We start from the raw sequence: 14,996 nt of genomic DNA on the forward strand, positions 1-14,996 counted from the left end.
TTACCATGTGAAAGACGATAGGCCTGTGTATATGTGTCCCGACTCATCCATTTAAATAATCATGCTAGCAGTGTAACTAACATCTATACAGATCACTGTCAGAAAAAAAGTGCAAAATCTGTGCCTTTAGGGGAACAATGGCTTGTTATTGGGGCAGAAACCTCAAAGGTACATTCATGTACCCTTAATTGTGGGTACATTTTCGTACCCTTACAGCTTGTACCTTTTAAGATGCAAATATGCAGCCTTGGTGACTAACTTGGACTATAACATACCCTTGGAAAAGGTGCAAATTTGGCCTTTTAAGGGTACTGCCCCAGTGACAAGCATTTTGTACCTTATGAATGGCAAATTTGTCCTCAATAAAGCATTTTAAAAACTGCCAACTTGATGTTCAGTCACATTTATTTAATAACATGAAACATTCAATAATTTCAAATTTTTCACATTTTTGTTCACAATGTCACAGAATTAACACTAAAAATCTCAGAATCACAAATTGTCATCAAATACAGTAGGATACTTTTTTTTTTTTTTTTTTTAGCCATTTCGCTTTAAAAATATTACTACACGTTTCATTTGAACTTAAGTACCCTTTAATACTCACCCAAAAATACATTTTAGGACCACATAAAAGGAGAGGTTTTAATGAACATCACAGGCTATATTTTCAACACAATGGCTATTAACAGTACCTCACTTTAAAGCTTAAAAAAAAAAAAAAAGAACAAAATGAACACGTGAACACAAACCACTTCGAAGGAGCTTCTCTCATTTCAGGTTGTTTCTCACAAAAAATAAATTATTGTATGCCTTCTGACAACTTGAAATTAGACGCACAAGTCACATGCACTACTTTTATGACATCTTTTGGGTCCTCTAAGCTTTAAATTGAGCCTCTATCCACTGCCATTGCATTGAAAGGGCGGGCTGAGATATTCATTACAAATATCTCCTTTTCTGACCCCACGTAAGAAAAGAAAGTCATACAGGTTTGAAACATCATGAGGGTGAGTTTAATATGACAATTTAAAATGTTCAGTGTTAATAGTCTCTTCTGGAACACAGGACATATTTGAATGATTCTTGACTCATATCTTTGCAATAGCACATTGCAGGAAGTGAGCATATTTTTCTTATAGGGTGTCATGTTAAAAAGGTATGCACTGAAGGCTGCAATTACCCCCTGTTTGATTCTTATTCCCTGCACACCATCCATTTGATCAGGACTTGAACCATCCTGGTGAAAGCCATTTTCATATGGTGTATCGGCATCACATTGTAAGAGGAAAATATAATGTTAGAACAGTATTAAAACCATGCAACAAGCATGGTTTACTTAAGCTTTACTTAATTTGCTATGACAAAAGTAACAGTATTACATCATTCTGACGAAACAAAAACATTTGTTTGACAATATTTACTACTCATATAATCCGCAATAGTGCCAAAGTAAATGCCTAGAAGATCTTTTGCAAGCATCTCCTCTCTTGCTTCAATGTATATTTTGGCCAGAAGGATTTTTCTTGCTGCAAGCTCATGCACAGTAATTGTGAAGCCCTCCTTGAAGCACTGGACAGTTGATGAAAGGATTCGGTCAATTTCATCACATAACTGAATTTTTTTTTATAGTAATGAAAAGTTAATCATTCACATTAACTTGATATTAAAGTGGTCACACCAGTCTTATAGAAATAGTTCACCCAAAAATGAAAAGTATGACCCTTATGTCACTCCAAACCTGTATTTCATTTTCTTCTGTGGAACACAAAAGGTGAATGTTTGAAATCTTCATAGTGTTTATTGACCATAATGTAAGTGGATGATGACTTAGAAAAAGCTCAAAAAGAGAGAGAGAGAGAAAAAAAAACGTAAAACAAATCAGTGCTACTTAAACTATATTCCAAGTTTGTTCACAGGATGCAGTGAGAACCAGTGAGGTTTTCAGAGCTTTACAGCTTTAATTTGATAGTAAATATCAAATTAAATTATGTTCTGTTCATCAAAGTGATCATATCACTACAGAAAACTTGGAATACATTGCACCTTTTATTTCAAATACTTTTACTGTGGTTTATGTCCTGCCACCAGAAAGTCACCTTTTGTGTTGCAAAGAAGAAAATAGTCATGTTGGTTTGAAATTACATAAGGGTGAGTAAAAGACAGAATTTTCCTTTTTGTGTAAACTATTCAACAACTTTTCATCAATATAAAAATATTAAAATGCCCAAGTGACAGCAAAATTCTGTGCCCCTCTCATTTTCATGTCCCCCTGGTCTTTACAATGTAGTTCTAACCTAGTGTTCCAGGTGCAACACTGAAATCAAACATGTATTGTAAGCTGATAATGACAAAATTATCTGTGATATTACTTACACTGGAGTTTTTATCCACCAGTCATTCCATCTTCAATCTCCTCTCCGCCATGAAACCGTTTGCTGCATCCAGTCTTTAACAATCAAGGTATCTGGTAGCATCTTGCCATACAGTACATGCAAAATATTTGCATGTCCCTCAAAGGTGCATCCTCATCAATGACAGCAATCTCCTGTTGAGGCCAAATAAAAAGTGCAGAGGAAAATATTTGTTCAATTTCAAATGTACAAACAGTGACTCCAGCCAGGTCTCCTAAGCAACCAAATTGGCCTGGTTACTAGGGAGGGTAGATTCACATGGGGTAACCTCCTCGTGGTTGCTATAATGTGGTTCATTCTCGGTGAGACGCTTGGTGAGTTGAGCGTGGATGCCGCGGTGGATGGCGTGAAGCCTCCACACGCGCTATGTCTCTGTGGCAACGCGCTCAACAAGCCATGTGAAAAGATGGGCGGGTTGACGGTCTCAGACGCGGAGGCAGCTGGGATTCGTCCTCTGCCACCCAGACTGAGGCGAATCATTAAGCGACCACGAGGACTTAAAGCACATTGGGAATTGGGCATTCCAAATTGGGAGAAAAAGGGAAAAAATAAAAAAATAAAAATGTACAAAAAATTTTCCCATCTGAACTTAAATTTTGCGACCACTCAAAGATACTCTGTTACTCTTCAGTTATAAAGCGCATTAATGCCATCAATGATTAGAAGCTATATGTATTGTGAAAAGCACTATACAAATAAAAATTAAGACTTAAAATATATGTCCTGTAAAACATTATTGTGCGCTTGGCTAGCAATCCACTCACCCCTGACACAGACCTGTGACAGGCTCTTTTTAATTTCTTCAGACTGCATGACAGAGCCCAATTTCTCCTTACTCCTCTCCTCCTCGAGAATCAGACGCTCCAAGAGATTGGTACCAAGTATGCTAACAAAAACAGAGAAACATAAGCCTGACCAAGGATTACAGGCAATAAATGTCATAATACTTGGATTTATTGTGACAATACTGCAGCTGAGGAAGCAAAAGTGTAATAAATCAACAATGTTTTTTAATACTTTGGACATTCGGAATTAACGCTGGCATCTTTCCAACTGTAATCGCGCATATTAAAAATAATATTATTGCTCGTGGACGGAAAACAATCATAGCCGATACACACTTGCTGTACACCGGCCCAAACCACCAGGGCAGGGTTGCACCAGCTGTGCGTAAGTTCTGTCACGCAAAACATGAGCTCGTTGATGTCATTCCAACAGTTACTCCTGGTCGGAGGCTTCCGTAAATATTTAGTTTATACGTAGGGTTACATCCTACATAAACTGAATGGTGCAATGCTCAAATATTTAGTAGTGCGTAAATTGCGACTTAGTGCCCATTTACGCCACAACTAGGCTAAGTTGTAACATACGTATAGCTGATGCAACCGGCCCCAGCTCCCCGGCGTGGTGAGAGACGTTGCGCGGACTTCTTCCGCACTAGTGGACACGTACCGTTACATGCTAAATACGTGGTGCAAGAAAGCAGTTCAACAGACTAAAGTGTTTAAATGAAGAAAACATGAAAAAAAAGTTTTGAGGTGTAGTAGCTTTGGTATAAGTGAAATGATTGTCTCAAACGTCGAATTGTTGAAAATGAATGCAAACCTTATGCGTAACGGCCACAACACAATTACCAATACTGGGTGTGCAATAATTGTCAATAATTAGATGGTCCCTCGTCAATTATTCCGTACTAAACTGAAGTAGGAAAACAGTATGTTGGCTTTCTTAAGCCTGTATAATTAAATAAGTATTCTGGTGGGAGAGCAAATCTGGTTAGCATGCGCAAACTCATCAGTGGCCTTCAACAAAAATTACTACCTACAAACACATAACAATTGGACAAATACATGAAATACAAACAAAATACCAATTATAACAACACTTACATTTAAATGTTCCTCTGAATTTATGTGATGCTTCAGTGACTTGCAGGATCTTTTAACCTGAGGAGAAGATCCTCCGTCGACAGTCAGAGATCCATCATCATGTTGCGAGCGTCGGTCCACACACATCCCAAACTTCCCACACAAAAGCACGCGCGGTGAGTCAATCCCATTGGACAAATTTGAATAAACTGTGAAATTACTTGTTGCACTTACAGCTCTTCAGTTTTTCTTGTTTAAAAAAGTTTGTATTAATAGTGCATAAGTTTGCGCTCTTCCTTTGAATCAATGAAACATTCAAAAGATCCAAAGTTTAATGATTTTATTAAAAGAAACAGCTTGTTTATTATATATGGGATAAAATGGCATTGTTTCTAAACCTGTTTGTAATTTAATTTAAAGAATTTGTTTTATATGTAAAAAATAAAATAAATAAATATTTATATATTTATATAATATTTATATTTATATATATATATATTATGCATGTTTATTGAATTGTTGAGATCACGTATGGGACAATGAAGTGAATTTCATGCACTTGAAGGGTTTGGCTTTGGCAGCCTTGAACCACCCCATCCCCCACCAGGCAAATCATTTGATCACAGTATTTTGTACCTCTTTTGGGTGAAATGGTCATACATAGACCGTATGATGGACAGTAATGTATTTGTACCTTATCTATCCCTAAAGGGTACATATTAGTGCCTTAAGGTGTAACTTTGACCCAGTGAGGGTACAACCACATAAGCTGTACCCTATGTGATCACAAATGGACACCGACCGTACCCTTTATTCTGACAGAATGACTCCTCTGCCTGCTTACCTAAGCACACTCCTGGCTCTACTTTCCTCTGCACTTGGCTCTGTTTCCTGAGGCTGATCTCATATCGACACACATCACATCTGCTTCTGTTCAATTTTTCATCTGACATGAGCGACTGTTCTGGTGATTCAGGTTGCAGCCAAATTAAGTATCAATTTGGCATTTGTAATAAGATTTACAATGTACAAAAAGCAGCACAAAGGAAGAGAGCAAATAAATAACATGCAGTTCAGCTCAATATTTTAACACAGAAATTAAACACCTGATCAATTAACCGAACAACTTCAGCCTAATGAGTTCACGTTTATACTGTATGATCCTAATAAGTGATGAAGGTAATCAGATGTGGCTTTCTGTATACAATGAACTGGAGGAGCTCAAGCAGACCCGATCCAAGCTCTAAGCTCCCCTCTCATCATTCATTCATTCATTCATTCATTCATTCATTCATTCAAAGAAAGTTAATTAATGATAGCAACAATAAAAAAAATGTATTCATTAAATTATTCATTCATTCAAAGAAAGTTTATGATGGCAACAAAATAAACCATAACAAAATAAGACAAGACACAGCAAACACAACAACATTCATTCATTAATTCATTCATTCATTCAAAGAAGGATTATTCTTTATAGCAACAATGCAAAACAAAACAAATCAACAAAAACAAAACAATACACAATTGCATAAATCAGAACATTAAAAAAAGGGCATTGATGTGGAGGAATGCTGGAACCCTTACAAAAAAGTAGCATGGTGGTACTGTTTCATGGTATATCAGATGATATTACAAAGGAACTTTGATATTTGCCATGGTTCTACTATGGTATTTTTTTGTAAGTGAAAAACTGTCAGAATCAACGAGCTGAGCAGTCATTTAAATGACAAAAAAAATTTCCAAAACACTCTCATCTGCCATTGGTCAAACAAACAGAAAATCTATCACCAAACTCATTCTATTGGTTGATGAGTTGTTGTTGTGACGGGCTGGTTGGACAAAGTAAAAGGAAACAGAGGCAAAAAAATAAATAAAAAAATAAATAAAAAAGAGATACAGAAAGATCAAACAGAGATGTCTGGAGGCCAGGTGAAAAATGAAGTGTCTGCCAAAATCACCTTTAAATGCCAGATCAGATATCAAAGCCCATAAGATGACTCAACACACACACACACAGTCACTGAAGAGCCCCTCAGGCTGCCTCAGTGTGATACAAGAAAGTATTATGCTTAAAAGCATAATTATCCCCTGGAACACATCCTGATTTCTTCTGAGAGACTTGTACTTGCCCAAACAGACACACATGAAGCTACTGAAAACTTCATTAGAGGTTGTATTACACCTCAAAATGCACAATTAAAAGGAGCTGTAAACTCATTGCAGCTAATCAGTCCTTGTTTACAAAGTCTTTGATTTCATCGACTTTTAACGTCATCGACTGAAACACTGAACAGGATGTAAAAGTTGTGAGGAGAGATATGAATCACTGAATGCGCTGTGTGGTAAACCTCCTCACAACCAAACAGCACAGTAAAGTTTATAAACTGGTCTGCCACAGCTGGAGTTCACATTACTGAGCATCTCCAGGCAAGAAAAGCTGCGTCATGAACGCTATGCCAGTGTGCTAGTGGCATTGGTAAACCAGCGCAGTGTTTTCACAAGCACACGCCTGCATTTCCCACTCAGCTAATGAAGCCACCCTCCTAATTCTATTTGACATACCCAGGAGACTTTGGAGAGCTTAGGTAACGTCTGCTTAGGAGGAAACATTGTGTCCTACACCATATGTTTCATCCAATCAGGGAAAAGGAAAAAACAAGACAGACTGTGAGAAGAAAAAAAAAGGAATTGCACAAGACTATTTTATAACAAGACTTGTACATTTTCAGGAGAAAATGTCAGTGGTTCTTGCCCATGCAAAACTTGCCATCATGATTCTAGGTTGTGGGTGGTTGCCCAGGGTGCTACTATGTGGATGCTAAGGTGTTCTGAGTGGTTGCTAGGGCTTTGCTAGGATGTTTCTGGGGTGTTCAGGATGGTTGCTAGGTGGTTACTTACTGGCCAAAGTAAAAAGAGCCCTCCCCCAAGTCTCTATGACATTTTTGTCCCTAGATATGACTCAGATCCTTCCATTAACGTAAGTCTATAATGGAATTTCTTTTCCGTTCTATTGTTTTATATTCTTTTCCAGCTTTGCTTTTCAATTCCATTTTTCCAAGTTGTGTCTTCCTTAGGGTGGTATTCCTTAAAAATACACAGCCTAATAACGCTTTGGAAATGGGAATGAGGAATTCTAATAAAGACTACATTTTTCCCTAAAAAGGACACCTGTATGCTCAGGGAACTCATAATCCTGACGTTTAGTCATATCGTTTAGTGATACAACCAGGCTGGGAGTAAAAAAGTGTACCGACTTTTGACCTTTTACCTTTAACAGTGGATCCTGTCCTCTGACCCTATAAGGAAAGGGCAGGGCAGTGTTTATGGCTCTTAGTCTTGTAAACTTCACTCTGCTGGAGAATATGCTACTGGTCCTGGCTTTATCTGAGGATAGACAATAAAACATTAAGTGTATAATTATACAGTATATTTTGAGTACAGCATGGTATTATCAAGCAATTATCATGGTATAATCAAGCTATTGTTTATTAAACAAAATATCTTCGAAAGCCATCTTTAATTATACAGTTTAAATCATCAAAGTGTGTGTTTTTTTCTGGGAGTAGAATTAGATAATAACTTATAATAGCTAAAATAGACAAAAGTACTTCAAAGATCATATAAAACCTTAGCTGAACCAATAGACAACCCATTGAGTTTTTTTCAAGCATCATATACACATACACTTACTCTTGCAGGAACACACTCCTCTAGCACCTACACAAACACACACGCTGTGCAGAAGATAGAAGGAGTGGCTTGACCATGTATGCCCGCTTGAATTTTACTAGTGCAGAGAAAACTGCAATTAGTTTTTCCACAGTTTTTTATGCTTCATTTACATGCATATGTATATATTTGCATGCATTTGTATATAAGCAATAATGGAGCAAAGCTGCATGTGTTATGCCTGTGGTCTACACTCCTGAAAAGTAAACACAGTGGCCCTCTTGTGGAGCCTGTAAGGATGTATGTGTGAAGAGAGAAAGAGAGAGAGAGAGAGAGAGATCCATTAGCTGGTTTGCTGTGTGTGTGTGCATTTTTGCCTGCAAAAATATTATGTGTATGATTGCATAAGTGTCCATTTCGATAAGAGTTAAATTAGATGAAAAGACAAGACAGATAAAGAGACATTGGGAATGTGAGTACAGACATATTAATGCAAATATATGTTTCTATATAAATAAGTGAGGGAGGTGTGCATATAGAGGTCCGTCTGGCTCCCATGGTCCTGGCCTCAACTCTTTGACTGTCTTACTCTGTTGCCACCTCCCCTTTTCTCTTCCTTCGCTCTTTCCTCTCTCTCTCTCTCTCTCTCTCTCTCTCTCTCTCTCTCTCTCTCTCCTCTCTCTCTCTCTCTCTCTCCCTTTACTCTCCACTGACTCAAGCGCCACCTCACTACAGTTACAGTAATAACAGTGTCTTATAATATGACCCTCTACTCTTTTTCTCACTCTTAGAGACTTAGTTTATGTTTAATCATTCTCTCTCTCAAAACTGATAAACTCATAGCAGCATTAAACCTTTGTTCTGACACTTCTATAGTACTTCCTCCCTGCTGTAGACACATTCATAAAATCAGCTTACTTCAAACATGAACTGATTTATTAAAGCAATAATCCATGAGAAGTTGTGCATTACAATGGTTTTACCATGGGTAATGGGTGTTCTTAGGTATGATGTGATGCAGAGTCCCTTAAATTCCTATAACCATGGTAAAATCACTGTAACACATGCCTTCGAGTGGCTTATTGCTATAATAAAACATACAGCAATATGATACAAAAAATGGCAATGATTGAATTAATAGTTAAATGTATTCTTGCAAATAATTGTTCCACCAAATAATTTAGTTCATAAGCCTAACTGTTTACGGTTGCCAACAACATTAACAGAGCACTAAGGTGGTCAAATATGTGCGTTTATTCGATTTGTATGACCACTTCGGACACAGCTCATCCAATCAGAATTTAGAGTGACTTGGAACTATCCATTTTTAACAAACATATAAACATTAACATTACACACAAGTTTTATCCACAGGTGTAGACAGAAAGTTGAGTTACTGATGGCAGCACAAAACAGGATTCTCATTTTTACTTAAAGTTACACTTTACAATGATCAATTGATGACAGCCATCATAAACTAGAAATGCACAACAGTGGCTTTTCACACGTTACAGTCACTATTTTAGTATTTACCTCATGCTTCATGTAATATCGTTTTAATATATTGAAAACCTTATTATTGATTCCAATCTAGCCATTTAGCAGACACTGTTTTCCTAAATGACTTGAGGAAAAACACAATAAATTTATCTTACAGGAGCCAACAATAAGTGCATTTTCATGGAAAGAAAATTGTGTCTACATTGGAAATTATCCATTTTTTCTCCAGTTTTGATGTCAAAATGTTTAACAGACATGCGCACAAGACATGAGCACACTGAACTAGCCATCAGATCAAAAAGGTGGTAAAGGTGTTCACATAATGGGCAAAAATCTATGTCTAGCCATCGTTTTTTGCTTACATTGTTTATGCCCTAAATTCAAACAAAAAAGAACACTGGTTAAAGCACTTACTGTATGTGACCTTCCACGTTGTAAGCTTATACAGCACAAATGACCAAAGTTCAGCCAAGCCACTCTATGTGGCGCAAGCTGAACTTGTTATCTGTTAGCCAATTGGCTCGGTCACATGTGACATGTCAGTCAGCTCACATGGTGTAAGCTGACTGGTCTTTTGACATGTAATCGGGTAGCCAATCAAGTTGCGTCTCTCTCTTTGTCTAACATTTCAAATGTTCACTTTTGCAGATAAGCTGGTTTCTCTTCAGTGCGCTGCGAGAGTTTTTTTTTAAACCCACCTCCACCCCAGCTTCAAATGTCTAGACATCCTGATCTGATTCCTAGACATAGCTATTTGTACATTAATATTTGTAAACTTTAAACGAACATGTTTTTATGTTTGGATAGACACTAAAACGTACAATATGGACATTTTGAAAGCATCTAAAACATAAACATTTGTTTAATATTTACAGCTTTAGAAACGTAAAATATTGACGAATCCATTACAAATATATTTTAATACACAAATCTATTATAAATGTATTTTTACATTTTTACTGTTTTATAAATATTTTAGATCCCTTAATCCTACCCCAACCTCTAAACATAACCACTTTTCAACAATATAAAAACATGTAACAAGTAGATGTACAGTATGTACAGTAACAATATATTCTGTTACAATATATTTATTTATATTTATATTACAGCCGCTAATCCCACCTCTACTCCTACAGCTAACCATATCCAATTATTAAGCATATAAAAAACATAACAGGCAGCTAAATTTAATCACAATAATTTATTCAGAAAAATTGAAAAATTCTGTACAAAGGTAGTCCAAAGGGTGATACGATGCATCCGGTGTGCTCCCTGGCAGCATACAGTAGCTTTGTGTGAGGCAGAGAGTGGAATTTAAGTTCTAAATGTCTGGAAATCTTCTCTTGATGCACACCATAACGGCGCTGCCAAATCTCATTCAAACATATACATCGCAGAATACGGCATCTCTCAAACAGTCACGAGACACATGAGAGCCAATGATGTCACTGCCGTCAAACCTGTGTCGTGCTTCTTGAGGCGACAATTCATTTATAATGAAAACGAAACCAATGCGGGTTGACGGTTATGGTGGGCCACTACGGCGGATGGAGACAGAGATCGTTGAGTAAAAGGCTTGAATTTGGGTCTATTCCTCACACAAAGAGTACAAACAGTAATGTTGGATAAACAGTGTTAATGCATAAAATGATGACGTTTTAGATGCTGTCAATATTGTACGTTTCTATGTCTATGCAAACGTAAGAGAATGTATGTTTGCTAGAACCAAACTTTACCTAAGAATACATATGCATGCTCATGAGATCATGTTGGCCTAGATCTGCTACATGGGAATTGTTTGTCTGTCTGTTTGTGCAGCAGTATGTCATACATGCTCGATTCAGCATGTCTTGCATTTTGTCTAAATGTGCAGCAGCAGCAACATGTCCACATGCTTAACTCAGTATATCTGTATATTTTCTAGCAGTAGCAAGTCTCCCCGTATTGCTTTGCAGCAGCAGCATCTAGTCCATCAAGACCAATATCCTCAATCTTTCCGAGAGTTGTTATGACTGAACTGATAAGATTGTGTATGTAAATCCCAATATTAGCAGTTTGCAAGACCACATTTCAAAATTACAACAGAGTAGTGCAGAAGTGTGCATGTGGAAAGTAGAAAAAAGAGAGTAAGAGGAGACAAAAAAATAGAAGTTGGAAGCTCATTCCACCACAGTGTGACTCGGACAGTGATAGTTCTGGTAAATGTTCTAGCAATTTCAATAAAAATCATGAAAATAGAGGTGGCTTTGCACATACTAGTTGCCAGTTTTCCTAGAATCCCAGTTCCATGTCTTCCTATGATCCATAACAGACTTACAAGACAAGCTCTGATCTGGTTTATTGTTTACAGGCCTGGTCAGCATTTTTGTCTCTATCCATATATTAATTTCCCTTTTTTGGGTGGGGTTTAATTTCCTGCCCTTCTGTTTGCAGACATTCTGGACACTAAGTTCAGGCCTTCTGTTCATTAAAAGCCACAGGCCAGACTGAATCCTCAGGGAATCACAGATGTTAGCATTAGCGTTAGCACCACAGACAGGTTTCTGTTGTTACACTGCTGCTACCGATTTTATGCATCACATTAAATATCTCGAGGCTATCTGCTGGCATGAGATTATTTCAAGCAACTTCATTTTCAACCTCAGGCAAAAGTATAGGTTGTACAGTGATCTGAACCCAGACCAGGTTCATGAGTTAAAGATGTCTGCGAGTTGAGACGAGAGTCAGATTACCTGTTTGGTCTGTCTCTCTCTCTCTCTCTCTCTCTCTCTCTCTTTTATACCTCCTATTTTATCTAATCCTGCCCCACCCTTTTAGGAATCCTCACATGAGGCCAAGACTGAAACAAAAGCACATGCACACCTGATTCATGGATTGTAGAATTGATCTAAAAGTTGTCTAGAGAGATAATGAATATAGCCACCTCCAAATCGCGCTCACCATTGTTTATGTGAGCATGATTACAGGACCAGAACACGCTAAATTGTATAACGCATGAGACTCAACTTTCAATTAATGTTAATGAGTTTGACATGTTGCAAAAAAAGCATTAAAAAACCTAGTTACACTGGACTTTTAGTCGATACATTTCAGTGTTGAATGAAATATGAGTTTATTTATAATCAACTTTTCTCTTGATTTATTTAGTTTTTAGTTTTTTAGTTTTTTGGATTCATATAGAGCAGTTGTATTTGATAGTGATTTTTAAATGATCTTTGTACAACAACACAGCTATATAGGGAGTAATTCATTAAAACAGAAAATTGATTGGTTCTGGTAAGACCGCTCAGTAACAACCGTAGAAAGATGAGTGAAAAGACAGAAAGCAAGAATATAGGGGTCAGGGTCCTGCTGGACTGTGGGGAGGTGCTGGAAGAGTCCTTAACCTTCCCAAAATCCTTCTTTTTTTGTCTTCTCTCCTTTTCTTCTTTCCTTCTCTCTCTCTCTCTCTCTCTCTCTCTCACTCTCTCTCTGCAGCTGTCTCCAGTGCCACGTAGCTTTCCTGCGTTATTAGACAGATGGAATTCACCAACTCTACACATGAAGCTGCTGTATGCTTCCTTTCCATCTCATTTCTCTCTCACTCTGTCACATTTTCCCCCTCTTTACCTCTCTTTCTTTGAATTCTCTTACTCATTCTCCTTTTACACACATTCGCATGGTTTGCTTAAGTAGTCTCACTTAATTGAAAGTAACGACCACAAGACTTTGGCAGCACTCTGTGAAATTTTGTCATAACCTAGAGCAGGTACATAATGTGTGCCTGTTTGAAAGTGTGTGTACAGGTTTCACTATATTTGTGAGAGCCACATTTTTGAAAATGTCCTCACTAATATAGTGAAACTTGTTGAAAACCCAGTAGTGAGGACATTTTAGGTGGTCCTCACTAGTAAAAAAAAAGGCAAATAAATCAGCCAAATCATGTTTAGCTTTAAATGTACTGATGTGCACAGGTTTCTATGATGATTAGATTTAGGGGTTGGGTTAGGGGATAGAAACTATCATTAACCTGCTATGAAATCAATGGAAGTCTATGAGATGTCCTCACTTATATAGTGAAACAAACCTGTGTGGGTTTATATGTGTGTGTGTGTGCATGTGTGCGTGCGTGCGTGCGTGTGTGTGTGTGTGTGTGTACGGGTTTGGTTGATTTACAAGGACATTTTTTTATGTTACAAACTGGTAATTACAAGGATATTATGCTATAAATGTGGTTTCTGAGGACATTTCTAGTGTCCCCATAATTTAAATTGCTTAAAAAGAACATACTAAACTATGTTTTTTTTTTTATTTTTTTTTTTAATTTTTAAATGGTTTAGGGGTAGGGTTAGGGGATAGAATCTATAGTTCGTACAGTATAAAAATTATTATGTCTATGGAGAGTCCTCATAAGGATAGCCGCACCAACATGTGTGTGTGTGTGTGTGTGTGTGTGTGTGTGTGTGTGTGTGTGTGTGTGTGTGTGTGTGTGTGTGTGTGTGTTTTCTGCTTATGTTTTTCACATGAAATTAATTAAGTAGAACTTTGGTACACGGATGTAAGCAAATATGCAGAACTGGGAGGTTCTGTCATTGAAAACCCAATGATCAAACAGTAATCTATACTGTATATTGAATACTTAACCATCATTTTAAATTATATGAATATTTAACCACCACATTTACAACACTGCTTTGAGATAATTGAAGCTAAAATGTAGAAAAGAAAAATAAACCTTTTTAAAACAACAAGGAGAAATATCAGGAAAAATATAATGTAAAGTTATGTACTTTGAGAGATTTTTTAAATATACTCTTCTGACATCTATTGGTGAATACAACAAGTACAAGTGGCTCTCAGGAGAAAGACAAATACCTAGTATACTTTTCTCCCTAATTCAACTTGATTGAATAAAATCATGTAAGGAAACATTCAAAAACTTTAAACTAAACAAGTTTGTTTGCAGATGATTGACTATTCATTTTTCTTATAAAACAAATTAAAATAAAAAAATTAAAACATGGAACTGGTGTCATTGGCCTGGACTGACTGCACAGTCCCATGTGAAAGAGAAACAGCTTTACAAACTTACAGTTCACCTCGGCAGATTCTGAATAATGGGTTTTCCTTCACTTTAAATCTGGCAAAAATAACCTCAGCCAAGCAACAAAACCTGCCAAGCGAGCCCGCTGCCATCCACCAGGAGGCAGAGGAGTTGTTACCGTCTGCCAGGGGACAGATGACCTTCTGCCATCTGCAGGGAGGTGAAGGAACTGCTGCCGTCCGCCAGGGGACGGAGGAGCCACTGCCAGCTGCCAGGAGGCCGAGGAGCCCGCTGTCGTCCGCCAGGAGACGGAGGAGCCTGCTGCCGTCCGCCAGGAGGCAGTGCAGTGGCTGAGGACTGGGTGGGCAGCGTGCCGTTAGGAAGGCTTGGCCAGGCCGAGAGGATGCACGCCTGCCGCTGAGTTGCCCAATCAGCGGGAGAGAGATAAAGGAGGAGCCGGGGACACCAGAGAGAGAGAGAAAGTGACAAACGAATCTGTGTGTGTGTGCGTCATTG

General features: G+C 37.7%; 1 long non-coding RNA gene across 2 annotated transcripts; it reads right to left on the bottom strand.

The window, feature by feature from the left end:
• Positions 1 to 389: 389 nt before the first annotated feature.
• Positions 390 to 9,897, bottom strand: LOC127437051 (uncharacterized). 2 transcript variants are annotated; one of them, XR_007896511.1, is made up of 5 exons: positions 9,869 to 9,897; positions 7,554 to 7,669; positions 3,179 to 4,435; positions 2,377 to 2,548; positions 390 to 1,572 (listed from the first exon to the last, which is right to left on the bottom strand). It is a non-coding gene; the product is annotated as an uncharacterized LOC127437051 (long non-coding RNA). The 2 variants fall into 2 exon arrangements; XR_007896512.1 differs by lacking the exons at positions 7,554 to 7,669; positions 9,869 to 9,897 and having other exon boundaries at positions 3,179 to 3,300; positions 4,304 to 6,876.
• Between the last annotated feature and the right edge of the window lie 5,099 nt (positions 9,898 to 14,996).

Source organism: Myxocyprinus asiaticus, chromosome 47, assembly GCF_019703515.2.
Source record: "Myxocyprinus asiaticus isolate MX2 ecotype Aquarium Trade chromosome 47, UBuf_Myxa_2, whole genome shotgun sequence".
In the NCBI taxonomy this organism is placed as follows: domain Eukaryota; kingdom Metazoa; phylum Chordata; class Actinopteri; order Cypriniformes; family Catostomidae; genus Myxocyprinus; species Myxocyprinus asiaticus.